Genomic DNA, 18868 nt, shown 5'->3' on the forward strand with positions numbered 1-18868 from the left:
TTGAAATGGCACCTTTCATGAAAGAAGTGGGTTTGAGAAATTTCATCATCTTGACTGATATCTAAAATTTGTGAAGCTATACCAAACTTTCTAAGAGAACCAATTAGACACACTCAAATTTGAGCAATGCAAAAAGATGTTTGAAATCTGAAGCAAAATTGAGGTCGCAGTAGATGTAACAAAGAAACACCATGTGAAGGATGAGGTTAGGAAATAATAATAGAGCAATTATGGTGAGAATATCTGAAGCACAAAGAAACCCTGAGGAGCAGACAGAACAGTTGATTCATCATAAGCCTTGATATCTTTGCTTGCCGAACTTTCCAAAGTATAAGGCAAAACAGAGAAAAGTATTAGGCCCTTGGCGTTGGATAATCCATTTTACCCCAGTTTTTGCTGCAGAGAAGCTCTTGACTTAACCAACTCAAAATCCTTCGACTGATATTTTTTTCTAAAACAAAATAATTGATAAGACTATTTGTTAGGTTTAAACCCCAACACTCATTACAACATCTGCACAAAGAAAGACACAGAGAAGTTAGTTTGTTTTAACTTGCAAGGAGAGTGTCCCGGAGACTGTCTCAGTTACAATCCTCCAAACACACTCTGAAGACAGTCTCCGCTCTTCATGCTTTTATTAGAAAAGGAACGCCCTAGTTACATGAGATTTCAACTGCTGAGGGAGTTTATCTTTATGTGAAAACAGACTGTTCTCACATCCTGTGCTCATGTTGCAACATCATATTCCTCTATGCATATAAGGAGATAACAACCATTCTCAATCAGTAATATAAACAGCACATCTAGATAGTAAATAAGTAATGTAGAAAACTGAGTAATGTATGTACATTTATCTAACATTTCCCTCCTGTTTATTTAGTTTAGCATTATATCAATTTTAAACATCATTCAGTGACTACTTCTTTTCAGATTTTCAGTCATGAAATCATTGCAATGCATAAAAAGTTACACTCAGAGGACCTCCCTAATAACCATCAGGGTCTGGATACAAGTCTGGAAAATGCAGAGACGTCTCTTTGTTGCTTGTCTCATCAGGGTCTTCATCTGAGTCCTCGTCTGGTCTTATAAGGGCATACATCTCTGAGAGCTCTGTTTTAACTGGTTGTATAGCAGAGGTGATTATTCGAGAACACAAGGCTCTTATACAAGGAATACAACAACATCCACATAAGGTGAGAATAGCTGCAAACACAGCAATAGACGTTAATATAGAAAACACTAGTTGTTTATATTTTCCAAACATTTCCCCAAAACCATCCCACATTGAGGTGTCAACTCCAGAATGGTCTTTCATTTTGTCGTTGAGTGATCTAAGGCCTTCCAACGCTTTAGTCAGGCTTCCATCAGCTGCGGTGTTATTTGGTATAAAAGTGCAACACTGACCACCAAATATGGAACAAACACCTCCTTTCTCAGCTAAGAGCATGTCAACGGCAATTCTATTTTGGAAAGCCATAAGTGAGGTAGCTGACAGTTGTTCATGGATAGCGGAGAAACCTTCTTCAGTTTTGTTTCCTAATCTCTGCACATTATAATGGATGTAGTTGATTCTGTCTACATTTTTATTGATTGTACACCACCAACATATGGTGGATTCAAAGCCTGCTGCTATTTGATCTGCTAATTTATATTCATCAGGGACCCCTCTTGGTATTCCTATGCTGTCTATGTAGGTAGGGTCATCTTTACTCCATCCTGATCTTTTTGCTCTGTTTTTCCAGGTGTGTGGAAATATGCTGCTCACTGAAGCCAGTAAATCAGCTACTGAGAGTGGAATGACAGATACAGGAAAAATTAATGACACTGATGCACACAAACCAGTTGTGTTGTATGGCAACCTGTCATACAGTTTATCATCCCCACACCACCACCAGATGTCGCTGCGTGCCTTAGATTTAAAGCTTACGTCTACTGCTACGATAGATTGACATTGATCTTTATTGAGCCTGCTTATGTTTGATCCTACACCTGTTCGGTTTATACAGGAGAAGTTTCCTGGAGCAACCTTATTTGAAAACATTGGTTTTTGTTTCTCGGCAGTAGTCAGAGGATAAATCTCATCCCATATGGTGCAGTTTGTCGAAGGTCTTGTGCTGTTCATTACTTCTACTAGGCATTCTTTTGTTAATGCTGCTATCCCCATCTGTAGTTTTACAGGGGTTTTTTAATATTTCATGTTGGATTTTGGATCGATTAGGATTATAGTACCCTGCTCTTCTTTTTTGCATTTTGTGATTTCTTTCCCATATTAACAGGGCACTTACAACTATGATTGAGATGATGCTCCCTATTATCAATATCTTTTTGTGTGTAGGGGTGAACATCTTTCTGTAGATTGGAGCCCTTCCTAAAAACCTGTAGCAGAGCTGTGGACAATCTTCACCGGTTTGAGACAACTGCAAACTATAATTGCAGCCCCCTTTGTAGCCGGACTACCTCTGAAGGTCAGATGAAGAGCTACAATGCTATAACAGATACCACAATGCTATTACTACAACACAAACAATGATAGTTAGGGTAAACACTGCTATTGAGAAATTTATTTTAGTCATGTTCTATTATTCTTTTACAATGTGTTAGATGGATCCATGAGTTCCTTTCTGCAATCTTAATCGCAGTTCCAGTAGTCAACAACACCTGATAGGGCCCTTCCCCCTTAGGTGAATGCCAATGCTTCTTCTTTATGCTTTTTATCAGGACCCAGTCACCTGGTTCAACTAACGGTATTCCCTGCGTAGACACAGAAGTTTCATCATCATTAGTTTTCTCATTGTTTTGCTGTCTTTGTTGTAACATCTTTCTCATATAATCTGCCAGTGTGCTTTCATCATCTGTTTCCCACATATTTTTAAAATATGGCAGTCTATAAGGTCTCCCAAACACAGTTTCATATGGTGTTAATCCATCTGAGCTAGTTATGTTGATATAGAGTTTTACTAAATCCATGCATTTAGTCCATGGTCTTCCAGTTTCTTCCATGCATTTTCTTAACCTGTTCTTTATAGTCCCATTCATTCTTTCTACTAGCCCAGCGCTTTGTGGATGATAAGCACAGTGGTGTTTTAGGTCTATGTGGAAGGCTTGTCCTATTTTGTTAATGATTTGATTAACAAAGTGTGTACCGTTGTCACTATAGATTTTCTCTGGAATACCATACCTTGGTATTATGTCTTTGCATAAGGCTTTTGCCACTGTTAATGCATCTGGTGTTTTTGTTGGAAATAGTTCTATCCATTTTGAGAATGGATCTATTATTACTAAACAATACTTTTTCCCTTCGCTGTTGTTTAGTTCTATGAAATCCATATGGATATGTTGAAAAGGGTATTTGGCCTTGGGAAATTGTCCCCTTTTTGGCCTTAAGTTCCCTTGGGCATTGTGTTTTGCACATACTAAGCAGCTTCTACAAAAATGTTTTGAATAGGAGTTGAATCCATAGGTTGTGTATACTTGGTTTACCAATCTTGTCATCCCTCCTGTTGAGACATGTGACTTACCATGACTCAATATTGCTGCCCATTTGTATAGGTTTTTTGGTAGGATTGGTTTATTTTCTGGTCAGGTGAAAATACCATCTTTTAATTGTGCCCTTTTTCTTTGCCATTGTTGTTGTTCCTGCTTTGGTGATTGTTGTTGCATGTCTTTTAATGTTTCATTTTGTAAATCAGCTCCTGTCATCATTAAAACTTGTATTTGTTTCTGTGCTGCTTCCTTTGCTATCTTGTCTGCAAAGGCGTTGCCTTTTGAAACTGGGTCAGTTCCTGTTGTGTGTGCCGCACATTTGCATATTGCTAGTTCTTTTGGTAATTGCACAGCTTGTAGCAGTTCTGTCAGTAATGCTGCATGTGTGACTGGTTTTCCGGTTGAAGTTATCATACCTTGGTTCTTCCAGTGTTGTGCAAATGTGTGGGTTGTTGCATAATCATACTGGCTGTCTGTGTAGATGGTTGCTACTTTATCTTTCATTAATTTGCATGCTTCAGTTAAAGCCACTAACTCTGCAGCTTGTGCAGAGTAGTGTTGAGGCAGCGCTTCTGCTTTCAACACCCTATCATGAGTGACCACAGCATATCCTGTTTTTGTCTTCCCTTTTTCATCTTTTTTAGAGGAACCATCTACAAATAATGTTTCACCTTTCTGTAGAGGAGTATCTTTTAAATCTGCTCTGCTTTTTGCTGTTTCTTCAGCTAATGTTTCACAGTCATGAGTTTCACCATCTTCTTCTGTTGGTATCAGTGTTGCTGGATTCAGCATTGTGCAACGTTCTATTTTTAGATGTGGTTGTGACAGTAAGATAGACATGCATGACAGATGTCTTGCCGGTGACAGGAAACTCATTTTTGTTTGCAAGAGCAGAGCTGATACTGCATGGGGAACTTTTAATGTCAGTGGGTGGAAAAGTACTATGTCTGCACTTGATGTCACAGCTAGAGATGCTGCGATAACTGCTCTCACGCAGTGGGGTAGAGCACAAGCAACAGCATCCATTTTAGTGGAAAAATAGGCCACAGGCCTATATTTGTTTCCATGTAGTTGTGTCAAAACTGATGTCATAAAATGTCCTTTGCAATCCACCATTTGCACAAATTCTTTCTGGTAATCAGGTAGTGCCAATGCACAGCTGCTTACCATGGCCTGTTTCAAGCTGCAAAGTGCATTTTCTGCTTCAAGATCCCACTCCAGTGCATCAGACATTTTAAGTTCCTTCTGATACATAAGTTTTTGCAGTGGTGCTGTTATTTCTGCATAATTGGGCACCCAACTTCTGCAATAGTTTGCCAGACCCAGAAAAGACATCATTTGCTTTTTTGTTATTGGTTTTGGTGCTTGTAATATTGTTGTTTTTCTCTCCTCCATTATTGTTCTTCCTCCTGAACTTAATTGATGACCCAAATACTTTACTGTTTCTTTGCAAAATTGCAACTTGCTTTTGCTTATTTTATGGCCTTCTCCTGCTAGATGTGTTAGGAGAGCTAAAGTGTCCTGTTTACATGCTTCTTCTGTTTCTGATGCCACCAGTATGTCATCTACATATGTTAATAGTTGACTGTTTTGTGGAGGCTCGAAGGTGGACAGACTGGAGGTCAAAACTTGAGAGTAGATTGTTGGACTCTCACAATATCCCTGAGGTAACCTTGTGTAGGTGTACCTTTTTCCTTTAAATGTGAAAGCAAACCAGTACTGACTGTCTTTATGCAGTGGCACAGAGAAAAATGCATTGCTTATGTCCACCACAGTGAAAAACTTAGCTTTTGGGTTCAGAGAATTCAACAGTGTGTGTGGATCTGCTACACACGGCGATCTTTGAATGACTGCGTTCTTAACTGCTTGTAAATCCTGAACCATCCTCCACCCTACAGATGGAGGTGCCTTTTTTACAGGGAATATAGGAGTGTTACAGGGTGACTCAGCACATTCAATCAACACTCCTGCCTTTTTCAAATCTGTAATAACTGGTTCAATTCTTATCATTGCATCAGGTTTTAGCGGGTATTGTTTCACTCTAGGCCTGTATTCTGTTTTGGGTCTTATTACAACAGGAAGCACTGTTTTGACTAGGCCAACATCTGTTGGCCCTTGAGACCATAGTTTTTCAGGAACCAGCTTCAACAGTTCCTCTTGTTCCTTAGTAAAGAAGATATGTCACGTTTCCTTTTTGTCTAGATGCACTCCGGATTGGACAGTCACTGTCCAAAACAATGCCTTTTTTGTCATCAGGGTTGATTGACTGTACCAGGTGTTTACACCTGTTGCAACCCAATCTCTTGCTCTTTCACCACTGTTTACTAATTGGCCCAAGTTTTTCCACTCTTCAGTTGTCTCTTTACACAGTGAGATATGAGGTTCTGAGTATTGTCTAAACAACCTTTTGACTGTATCTGGCAGTATTACTGCAGCTGCGGCATTTGCCGTCACGTCTGAGTACACATATGACACTGTTATTTTTACTGGAGTGATTTTGTCAAATTCGCTTTTGTATTTGGTGTCTGGTTTGTTTGTGTACCACATTGTAACATGTAGGTCATCAGGTGACATTACATCCTGAGGGTTTTGTATGGAATTTTTTCCTTCATCTACGAGAAATGACCCCGTGGAAGTTGGTGCTTTATTTGGGATGTCCAATGTATAGTAATAGTTTGGGCTTCCCACTCCCTGCATTACATATACATTTTCAGGCCTTTCCATAGCTATTTTTAATCCATCAGGAGTTGGCAATATGATTAGTTGTAAGGCGACCATTGCATCTCTACCTAATAGATTTACTGGACATTCTGGCAATATCAGTACCGAAAGTTGGCATGTTTTTCCTTCCGGGTCTCTGAGCCATATGGGTTCAGTCTCAGTAACCCTTTTTGTCACTCCTTGGGCTGCTCTGACCACAGCATAATTTCCACTAGGCTTTGCATGTGGTAGTGGCTCTCTGAGGGTGGTTCTACATGCTCCAGAATCACAAAGGAACGTGATAGGCGTGCCTTGTACTATCAATGTTATTTCTGGTCTAATTTTTTCTACATAGAACAGTTCTTCCGGATTTAATATATTTTCTCCCTCCTCAGTCAAAAGTACCCTTTCTGTCATTTCACCAAGGGGTTGTCTGCTCAGTTTCCCCTGCGGCTCTGGTGCTAGTCACACGCTACTTTGGCAGTCTCTAGCCATATGTCCCTCTTTTCCACAGGACCAGCATGCTCTTGGATTTTGTGCTCCAAAATGTCCTTTGCCTCTACCTCTTCCTCGACCTCTACCACGCCCCCTGCCTCGTGTTTGTTGATAATAAACTGCATTATCAAAACAGGCTGTCTCTTCCTCGTGGTAGAACACTGTGTCTTTTTGTTTGGTCTTTTTACTTTTCATAACTTTTTCTGCATGCAGGGTTGATGTAATCCTGTAATAAGCCTCGACTCATTCCTATGTAATGGCGGTTTACCCAGCCATGTATTTTAGGTGACGAACCTGAATGGAGTGCATTTTTTAATTGTTGTTGGAAGGCACTGTTTGCATCTTCACTTGGTTCTAGACCACTGTGAACCTTGAACACCATTCCCATTCTTGCTCTATATTCATCAAATGGTTCATCTGGTTTCTGTCGGCAAATTCCGATTTCAGTGTAATTTGCTCTCTTTTTATATTTAGCTTTAATTCTTTCCAATAGGGGGTTCACATGTTCTGTCAGATCATTACTGTCAGCAACTCGGTTGGTACCATCTGCTTGAGTAGGCGTATAAGTTCCTTTAACATGAAACCAGTCAGGGCCTAACTTGCACATCCACACCTGTTGTACTTCTGCTCCGTTCAGGTGATAAGAACGTCTAAGGTCTTCCATTTGTTTCAAACATTCCTCAACATCTTCTCTAGGGTGGGGAATGCCCTCTACTGCCTTTTTAATATCATCTTGTGTCCATGTTCGATATACCCTTATTACAGCCGGTTCATCCTGTCCTGATCGTGGATTTGGAAGTTCTATCAGAGGGAAAGTCTGTACTTCAGGTCCCTCTTCCTCAAAACTTAGTAACTTTTGAGGTTCCCTGGGAGGGCTTAACACACTATTAAAGTCCCCAGATAGGGTTGTTGACCAGCTTCCTACTGCGCCGTGTTTCCGTAATTTATGCTTACTTCCTATATCTTTTGATGTATATTTAGGTGGTTTTTCGGGAAGTGGGGCGGCAAGGGGAGCCATAGGCTCAGTTATTTCATCTTCCCCAGCCGCCTCTTCATCTTGTTGGGCTAATTGTTGCTGTAAGGCTGCATAAGGACCTGAATATTCATCATCTTCCTTTCGGTGAAACATTATTTCTTTTTCTTTACCTGCCTGTTCTCTTTCTTTTTCCTCTTTTTTGCTATTTTATACCATACCGTTGTCTGTGCATAACCTTCTCTTTTCATTTGTTTTTCATTTTGTTTACATTTGTTAGTTATTTTACCTTGTAAGTCTTTTAAGGCAGCCGTGGATAACTTTCCATTAAAGTTATAATGTTTTACCCAGTAACATAATGGTTCCACAGCTGTTGGTTCTTCCTTTTCTACTATTTTCCAATCTTTGCATGATAAATTATCAAGTAACTTTTGTTTTTCTTTACTTTGTCCCTTACCCATTTTTAGGCGACTTTTAGTTCCAGTATGGTTTTAACACCTGGTGTGTTCTAAATACTGGAAATACCTTTTAAACAAGATGGTGATCAACTAACCTGTTGCGGTAAAATTCACTTCAACCCGTTAAGGTGGAATTTTCTTGCCTACATGCATCCGCAACGGCTCACCATTTGTTCCTTGTTTAATTTATATGAAAAACAGTCACCTAGTGGTGGCTATTTTTCCACTCTCACACTCACTCGCTCCTTTTATTAGTTTCCTAACAGAGGACTCCGCCGTCCTTAACGTAGAATTTAATTAGTGTATTTCAACTAAGGGAGTCTACCCTCCTGCGGAATTTAACTGTATTCTTCTTAGTTTCCTAACAGAGGACTCCGCCGTCCTTAACGTATAATTTAATTAGTCTATTTCAACTAAGGGAGTCTACCCTCCTGCGGAATTTAACTGTATTCTTATCTTGTACCTGATAGTGTCTAGAATTGTCAGGGTTTTACTATTTTATTCTTTTGTCATTCATCCCTCTTTTTAATCATAAGATTTACTCACACTTCTCTGCGTCTTTGGAGTTCCGTCAACCCTTGGATTCCAGCTTGCCAGGGAGAACCAGTCCCGGAAAAGGTCTTTTTACCGTGGCCACGGAGTTTTACCTGGATCTCTCTCACCCGCTGGGATCGTCAGGTATCTTGGACTCCGGCTCGAAAGGACCATTTAAATGTTAGGTTTAAACCCCAACACTCATTACAACATCTGCACAAAGAAAGACACAGAGAAGTTAGTTTGTTTTAACTTGCAAGGAGAGTGCCCGGAGACTGTCTCAGTTACAATCCTCCAAACACACTCTGAAGACAGTCTCCGCTCTTCATGCTTTTATTAGAAAAGGAACGCCCTAGTTACATGAGATTTCAACTGCTGAGGGAGTTTATCTTTATGTGAAAACAGACTGTTCTCACATCCTGTGCTCATGTTGCAACATCATATTCCTCTATGCATATAAGGAGATAACAACCATTCTCAATCAGTAATATAAACAGCACATCTAGATAGTAAATAAGTAATGTAGAAAACTGAGTAATGTATGTACATTTATCTAACACACTATTCTAACTTCTTTATGTTTTTGTCCTTAAGAGAGGATTTTCATTCTAACACTATTTAGCAATAACTTTATGGCCATTGCCACAAATAATTTTGCTATCCTATAATGTTATTATTTCTACTTACTCAGATATATATTTGTTTCTAGATTCTATTAAATAAACCCCCTTACGGTGATCAGTTGCTTTCTTTCACCTAATTATATCACATCTTTCCTTTGTTTGCTGTGAAGTTACAGCAACAAAAAGTAGGAGTATACCCATCCAACCCCAACCTTGACTACTAATACATGCTGGTACCATATCTGTGGTTCCTGTCAACCACACCCCTATTGTGCTGTGTAGCTTTAATGTGTATGGCCAATTTAAAAAAAAAGTATAGCCTTTGTTTATGCGCTAGGAAAATTGCCATTATTTTGTTGATCTAATGAACCTGGGTTTTTCCAAACTTTATTTTCCACAATGAACATTCTCTCTTCATTTAACAAGTATTCAAATTTCTCTTGGTCTTTAAGTCTAGCTGTGAAACTCCTCCCAACTAAATTAATTCCACAGTCAACTGTTAGTTGCATCATAACAAAGTGAACATGGTTTTGAACAACAGCAAACCAGCCGCTAAATAATATGTTTTGTAAAACCAGAGCAAGTCCAACACATCCTAAGGTACACAGTGCACAAATGTCACCATATCATGTCTGTTAAGAATAAGACTCCTGTACTTGCACCAATTACAGGCACAAATGGAAAGTTTGAAGTGTATATTGAAAAAATGTACAAGTACAGGTCCTCAAAATATTAGCATATTGTGATTAAGTTCATTATTTTCCATAATGTCATGATGAAAATTTAACATTCATATATTTTAGATTCATTGCACACTAACTGAAATATTTCAGGTCTTTTATTGTCTTAATACGGATGATTTTGGCATACAGCTCATGAAAACCCAAAATTCCTATCTCACAAAATTTGCATATTTCATCCGACCAATAAAAGAAAAGTGTTTTTAATACAAAAAACGTCAACCTTCAAATAATCATGTACAGTTATGCGCTCAATACTTGGTCGGGAATCCTTTTGCAGAAATGACTGCTTCAATGCGGCGTGGCATGGAGGCAATCAGCCTGTGGCACTGCTGAGGTCTTATGGAGGCCGAGGATGCTTCGATAGCGGCCTTTAGCTCATCCAGAGTGTTGGGTCTTGAGTCTCTCAACGTTCTCTTCACAATATCCCACGGATTCTCTATGGGGTTCAGGTCAGGAGAGTTGGCAGGCCAATTGAGCACAGTGATACCATGGTCAGTAAACCATTTACCAGTGGTTTTGGTACTGTGAGCAGGTGCCAGGTCGTGCTGAAAAATGAAATCTTCATCTCCATAAAGCTTTTCAGCAGATGGAAGCATGAAGTGCTCCAAAATCTCCTGATAGCTAGCTGCATTGACCCTGCCCTTGATAAAACACAGTGGACCAACACCAGCAGCTGACACGGTACCCCAGACCATCACTGACTGTGGGTACTTGACACTGGACTTCTGGCATTTTGGCATTTCCTTCTCCCCAGTGTTCCTCCAGACTCTGGCACCTTGATTTCCGAATGACATGCAGAATTTGCTTTCATCCGAAAAAAGTACTTTGGACCACTGAGCAACAGTCCAGTGCTGCTTCTCTGTAGCCCAGGTCAGGTGCTTCTGCCGCTGTTTCTGGTTCAAAAGTGGCTTGACCTGGGGAATGCGGCACCTGTAGCTCATTTCCTGCACACGCCTGTGCACGGTGGCTCTGGATGTTTCTACTCCAGACCCAGTCCACTGCTTCCGCAGGTCCCCCAAGGTCTGGAATCGGTGCTTCTCCACAATCTTCCTCAGGGTCCGGTCACCTCTTCTCGTTATGCAGCGTTTTCTGCCACACTTTTTCCTTCCCACAGACTTCCCACTGAGGTGCCTTGATACAGCACTCTGGGAACAGCCTATTTGTTCAGAAATTTCTTTCTGTGTCTTACCCTCTTGCTTGAGGGTGTCAATAGTGGCCTTCTGGACAGCAGTCAGGTCGGCAGTCTTACCCATGATTGGGGTTTTGAGTGATGAACCAGGCTGGGAGTTTTAAAGGCCTCAGGAATCTTTTGCAGGTGTTTAGAGTTAACTTGTTGATTCAGATGATTAGGTTCATAGCTCATTTAGAGACCCTGTTAATGATATGCTAATTTTGTGAGATAGGAATTTTGGGTTTTCATGAGCTGTATGCCAAAATCATCCGTATTAAGACAATAAAAGACCTAAAATATTTCAGTTAGTGTGCAATGAATCTAAAATATATGAATGTTAAATTTTCATCATGACATTATGGAAGATAATGAACTTTATCACAATATGCTAATATTTTGAGAAGGACCTGTAGATGGTACTTTTGAATTCATAGCAGGATTCCACTTTAGACGTTTGTGTCTAAGCTTGAAATGAGGACTTATGTTGAAGTATTGTGAGAGTGAAATCTTACTGTTTGAGGAGATGATAGAGGTCCAGGAGGAGGTGAGTATACTCACGGTCTGGGGTTAACCATGGAGGCGAACGGTTTCCATGTTGTTTTCTTTCATGGAAGTTGTCCAAAGAATGGAGAAATGTTGGGGGTTGACCAGGCAGGTGAGTGAACTGTAATGTCTGGTTCACATGGCAAGATTTTAAAATTAACGGTTCATTTTTTTCAAAACCTGAGACACTCTACACATGACGATAAAAAAATTGCTGTTATAACTGGTGTAGTCCTACAGTGTGTGTTGTACAACCATGTAGCAAGCACAACACACCACACAAACAGATTTTTCTCACAAATATTCAGATGTGAAATGGGAAATCTCGCAAACCCTCTCAAGATCAAACGTGAGTTCAGAATAATTCCCTTCCATGTCTCTGTCACCTCACTTTCTGATTGCCTACACGCATCCATCCCATCCCATCCATCCACCCACTCCCACATGGCTTGTTAACCAACCTACTGACTAGAAAACAATAATAATCTGTTTTCTACCTTGCAGTAATGTTTTTACATTTCATGTTACGGCCACAAGCTTTATTTTATGGGGTTTTATGTGATAGAACAGCAATACAAAGTGTATAATTGTAAAGTGGAAAGAAAGCAAGACATGATTTTCAAATAAAGACCTGAAAGGTCAATATAAAGCCCCCTTTACTCTGATGCCTCTAAATAAAGTAGAAACAGCTGTTCTGTGAGGGCCTCAGACATTTGTTAGAGAATATTAGTGAACTAACAGCATCATGAAGGTCAAGGAACACATCCGACAGGTCAAGGTTTATGTTTTGGAGAAGTTTAAAGCATAAAAAAAAGCCACCTTTTGAAATTTCATAGGGCAGTGTTTCATCCATCATTGGAAGTATGGCACAACTACAAAGCTACCAACACATGGGTGTTCACCTATACTGATAAGCTGGGTAAGGAGAACATTAATCAGAGAAGGCGAAGGAGGAACAAGATAACCCTGGATGATCTGCAGGGTTTACTTAGAAATGGCAACTATTATCTTTGAACTTCACAGATCTGGCTTTTATGGAAGAGTGACAGAAAGAAAGCTATAAGTGTCATAATCTGTCTGCGTTTGGGTTTTGAGTTTGTGTTCTGTTTACTTTCTCTGCACGCCATGTAAATTTGGAAGTCATTCACTTGATTGTTTCAGTTCATTCATTATTAGACTCATTCTGGTGTTTAGGTTTTTGTTACTTGCCTGGATTCCTTTGTAAGATATTTTAGTTTGTATTTCCTCCCTGTTTATATTATTTTAGTCACCCTCCATCTCCCTGTTCCACCAGCTGTTCCTGGTTTCCCCTCTGATTAGCTCCCTATGTTCATTGGTCCACTCTCATCCTTCCTCAATATTTATACCCTCTGGTTTTCATTGGTTGCCACTGGATCCAACTGCGGAATTCCCCATTCCATGTATCTGTGTTCCTGTCTGTAAATCTGCCTAAGTTCCATCCTGTCAATTTTCCTGGTCTGCTGAACAATTTATTTACTCAACATGCGGCTTCCATCCTCCTGTATGAAGTTTGGTCCTGTTTTACCTCCACACACCATGAAAATAAGAAGTCCCATTCACAGCCGTAAAACATGTAGGGGACACAGCATGTCAGAAGATCACAGGCTTCAAACAGAAGGATGATCAGACCGATGGAGCTCTGGACAGAACCAATGAACTGAACACATTCTTCAATAGGTTCAGTTCAGAAACAAGCTCAGCATCCTCCTCTCCTGCTCACAGCCACACAGACATCCCTACCTCCTCGGACCCACAGGACCCACAGCTATTCAGTAACACCTCAAATGTTTTATCTTCCACCTCAGCCCTAGACCCTTCTGCTTCTACATGTTTGCCTTCAACCATATCAGAAGATGCTGATGCTTCCTTTGCTTCCCCCTTCCACCTGTGTGTTTCAAGAAGTCAGGTGAAGATGCAACTGGAGAGACTGAATCGGAATGAGGCTGCAGGTCCAGATCATGTCAGCCCTAGTGTCCTGAAGGGCAGTGCAGAGCAGCTTAGTGGGATTCTGCAGCACCTCTTCAACCTTAGCCTGGCCCTGAAGAAGGTTCCGGTGTTGTGGAAGACATCCGTTCTTGTTCCGGTACCAAAGAAAACTCACCCATCAGTCCTCAATGACTATAGACCTGTTGCCCTGACATCCCACATCATGAAGGTCCTAGAGAGACTCCTGTTGGCCCACCTGAGTAAGCAAACAATAAACTATCAGGACCCCCTTCAGTTTGCTTATCGCTGTGGAGTTGGAGTTGAAGATGCCATCATACACCTGCTTCAACACCACACTGTCATCTGGACAAATCCAGCAGCACTGTGAGGATCATGTTCTCTGATTTCTCCAGTGCATTTAACACAATCCAACCTGATTTGCTTTGTCAGAAACTCCAGAAGACTCAGATGGAGGCCTCAACAATGTCCTGGATCAAAGACTACCTGACAAACAGACCACAGTTTGTAAGACTGAAGGATTGTGAGTCCAACCAGGTAGTCAGCAGCACAGGAGCACCACAGGGGACTGTACTCTCACCATTCCTTTTCACTCTGTACACCTCAGACTTCCAGTACAAGACAGACTCCTGTCATCTGCAGAAATACTCGGATGATTCTGCAGTCGTGGGGTGGATCAGAGATGGACAAGAAGCTGAGTACAGGAAGGTGGTGGACTGCTTTGTGGCATGGTGTGGAAACAATCATCTCATCTTGAACATGAATAAAACAAAGGAGAAGATTGTAGGTTTGAAGAGAAACAGGAATAAGTAAAAAACTATTTCCATCATTGGAGAAGAGGTGGAGGTGGTGGCCGAGTATAAATACCTCGGTGTTCACCTGGAAAACAGACTGGAGTTGAGATGCAACTGTGCAGCCATCTACAAGAAGGGACAGATCAGACTGTACTTCTTGAGGAAGCTTAGGTCCTTTGGTGTTTGCAGCAAGATGCTGCAGATCTTCTCTAAGTCTGTTGTGAAGAGTGTGATCTCTTCTGCCATCATCTGTTGGGGAAGCAGCATTAGAGCCAGGGACTTAAAAAAGCTCAACAAGCTGATAAAGAAGGCTGGCTCTGTTCTGGGGACTCCTCTGGAGATCATTGTGCAAAGATTAAAATGAAGAACATTATGGAGAACCCTGAGCATCCTCTTCATGAGACTGTCCTACAACCACTTCTCTTTGAAGAAACCTTCATAATGAGCTACAACAACATTTAATTTCCCTTTGGGATTAATAAAGTATTTTTGAATTGAATTGAATTGAATGTGGAACAAAGTGCTTTGGTCGGATGAGACCAAAACTTTACTGTCAGGTTTAATCAACCTAAACTACTTATAACATCACAAAAAGAAGAGAAAGACAAAGAATTAGTTATTTCACTCGCAGCGAGAAGAACGAACAGAGATGTGCTTCCAGTTACAAATCTCCTACCGCTCTGAAAACCATCTGTCCAACCCTCTCTTTTTATTATCTTTTTGGGGGTCCCTAGTTACAAAGAACGTTGCTCTCTAAGGATGGGAAAAACAGCTGCATCGTAAACAGGTCATAAACACCATTATCTTTTAACAACACACTTCCACAGTCTCCCCCAATCCTAAAATCAGTGCGTCTTCTGTTCAGCGCAATCAGCCTTCATCTTTATGACCTCCTCAACTGCGACTGCTTCCTCCTCAGCTCCACTTTTGATGTTTGCCTGCAGACAACTCACACATCCTTTACTCACACAAACATCATGAAAGGTTATAAAATCAAATAGTAAAGTTAAAGAATAGGAGAATATATAAGATAAATCTATATTCAATTATTCCAACATTTATCTTTTTTGCCAACATGCAAAGCATGATGTGTGGTGGAAAACTAACACTGCACATCACCCCAAACACACCAACCGTATTGTGACACATGGTTGTGGCAACATCATGCTGTTAAGACGCTTTTGTCCACAGAGACTGGGATAATGGAGGCTGCAAAATACTTGAGACTGTAGCAGAGGTTTAAACATACAGCCAAAGCTAGTACATACAATTCAGTTCAGTCTATTTATTTTTGTGCAAACTGACAACAAAACATATGTCAGTGCTTTACAACAAAAACCCAACCAATTAATACACAAAGCAATCCAATAATAAAGAAAGATTCAAATTGAATCTTAATTATAATATGATGATTATATTCAGAAACCACTGAACACATGAGTTCTGATTCAGTACAATCCATGGGATGAAAACATTACATAAAGCAATAAGTTGGTTATTCAAAAATCTAAAATTAATGCATGTTACACTACTCAAACTGTATACAGAATAAACATGCAGTGTAACATTTGCAATAACATAAGTCATGCCAATTCCATTCAGAATTACTTTATTGACAGTAAAGGGAAAATAGATGTTTCAGTAACTTTCAATATCTAAGTTTCTTTGCATAATTATCATAGATTGTTATAGCTCGGGGTATGAAGAAGCCTCTGGTTAGTTGCTTTCCTCCCATCCTACAGAATGGCCTACAAAATATAACAACATATTGATGAATAAATAAGCTATGAAGCAGTAGTTACTGATATTTACACATCCTGACAAACATTAACATCCTCACAAGATTTTTGTATAATTTGATTTCAGTATTTAAATAGACTTGGGGTTGCAGAGATTTATTTATTTCATAATGGGAGGCAGTTCTCAATCACAGGCCAACAAAGGCTTTGGGGGCTTTAATTGCATTTTCAACTGTGTTCTTTGACACTTTTTTTGCTGCCTGTTTTTTGTTCCATTCATGTATTCTTTATTTCCCCAATTAGTTATACATGTTTATCATCCCCTGTTTGATGTCCTCCTTTACTTACTTCCCTAAATATTATTTTTCCAATGCCGATCAATGGTAGCTCTACTTCACCTTCAAGGTGTTTGATTTTTGGTTTTGTTGTTACATCAGTAAACAAATTGGCTTCTTTTACAGGTTTGTTTTAGTTTCGTCTTTGCATTTGTCACATCTAACTAACAGGGTGAACATTTCAATTAGAAAAATGAATCATTATGATCAACAAACCACTTTTTAATTTAGTAATGAAGCATCCAGTGATATCATACATTTAATTCTAAAGGTCTGGCAACCTGGACAATCCTTCCCTACAATATTCTGCCTACACTGACTCCAAAGGCTCATCTGACTGTGAATAAGCCAACTGTTTTGAAATAATTTCACAATTCAAATCAATGTTTGAGCCAACACCTTTCATGTTAAGAGCATGTTTCCTGTCAACCACCCCTTTCCGACAGCATATTAAGTCATCCTTTCTTTAAACTGATCAATAGTTTGCATGTTGTGGCTTTTGCAACCACATCTTTTGGAAATCCTGATTATGTTATCCTTGCATTTGAGTGATTAAAATGTATTTGCCTTGTCTTGACCTGTCTTGAATGCATTATTTAACTTGACTCTTTACAGAATGATTTATGAAGTCATAATCATGAACTAGCAAATATTTACATTAACAGTATGGCATATTTGTTATTAATCATATTTGTATAAGAGCAACAAAATACTAACCATATACTTTTTGTTTGATGTTTACACGTTTGGATATAACAGAAATTGCGAAAACTACAAGCTTGTAAATCACAAAAGAAGTTACTGCATGTGCACAACCACTCTGTAAATGTTTCCTTTTGGAGTTTTTTGCAGCTTTCCGAGGTGAGCTTTTGCTACCTCAGTTACTGTGGGTTCGACCTCTCAATTTTGCAGGGGTCCATTTTGGCAGCAGGAGATTTCAGCACCCACACAAGATCTCCAGCAGAATTAAGGACAGCCTCACAGCAGGCCAGTTTAAAACTGTTTCTTTGCTTTTGAACCTTTTTGTTTTATGTTGGAGGTAGGCTTCGGGGCTGCTGTCTATCTAAAACACCCAAATCCTTATCCTCGCCCAGTTTTGCAGCACTGGGTAACATATTTTGCTCAAAATGTCATGATGATATTCTGATTACGTCATTTCCATTGGCTCTTCCTATACTATTTATGAATGAGCATGAAGACCTGCAGTGTAATCGTAGCCTTAAATCATGCTGCAGCATTTGATATTGTGGACCACACTATTCATATCTCTCGTTTGGAATATTGAGTTGGCATTAAAGACGCCTCACTGGATTAGCTTCATTCCTATTTGAGTGACAGAACGTTTAGTGTTTATAGTGACAGTTTTCAGTCCTCCTCATCCCCTCTTTCTTGCAGGCTGCCTCAGGGTTCAGTTCTTGGCCCTCTTCTTTTTTCTTTATACCTGCTCCCTTGGGGTCTATTTTTAGAAAACATGGCATCTTCTTCCATTATTACGTAAACAACTTCCAGATTTACCTGGCTCTGAGACCTAATAATACATGCTCTATGCAACCCCTTTTAGGTTGCCTTAAAGATTGTCAAAGTTTGGAAGGCTCAAACATTTTTCAGATTCAATGAAACCAAAACAGATGTTATTTCATTCAGGCCTAACAATGTCATGATCTTCCAGTGTCTATTTATTATCTCTGTTTCTTCCCTGTTGTTATGTTTTCTTTGTGCTGCCATTTTAGTTCATACATTCTTATTTTTATTTTGTATATTATTCTGTGTTAGATTTTTTTTTCCCATGTTCCTTTCTTTCTGCACCTGTTATTTTTTCTCTTCTCCCTGAGCTCCCTCTCTCTTCATTGGTCTTAGCTGTTATTCATTTCTCACCTGATTACGCCACCTGCTTGCCATGCCCTTTCCTCACCACTGCTCTGTATTTAAAGCTCTCCAGTTTTTCTTTCTCATTCCATGAATCTTCTGTTTACTCTGCTACATCCCCCTCACCCTGTTTTGCTGCCTGGTTCTCTGCCCATGCTCCGTGTCCCGTCTCTCTTTGTAATATGCCTGTAAGTTTGCCTTTTCAATTATCAAAATACTCACCATGCTGAGTTCCTGCCTGAACTTTGGTCCTGCCAGCAACAGTAAATGATACAGATTGTAATTACATCTTTTACCATTGCTAATAACTGTTTACTTGTTTTTATAAAATTATATATACTTAAGATACTTTTTCTACATTGTTTTTATAAACTCTTAACTGGCGATTACTAAGATTACAAAAACTGCATAATATGAGTTTGGTGTTTTGGATTTTAAAGCTGACT

This window comes from Girardinichthys multiradiatus, chromosome 22, assembly GCF_021462225.1.
Source record: "Girardinichthys multiradiatus isolate DD_20200921_A chromosome 22, DD_fGirMul_XY1, whole genome shotgun sequence".
NCBI lineage: Eukaryota > Metazoa > Chordata > Actinopteri > Cyprinodontiformes > Goodeidae > Girardinichthys > Girardinichthys multiradiatus.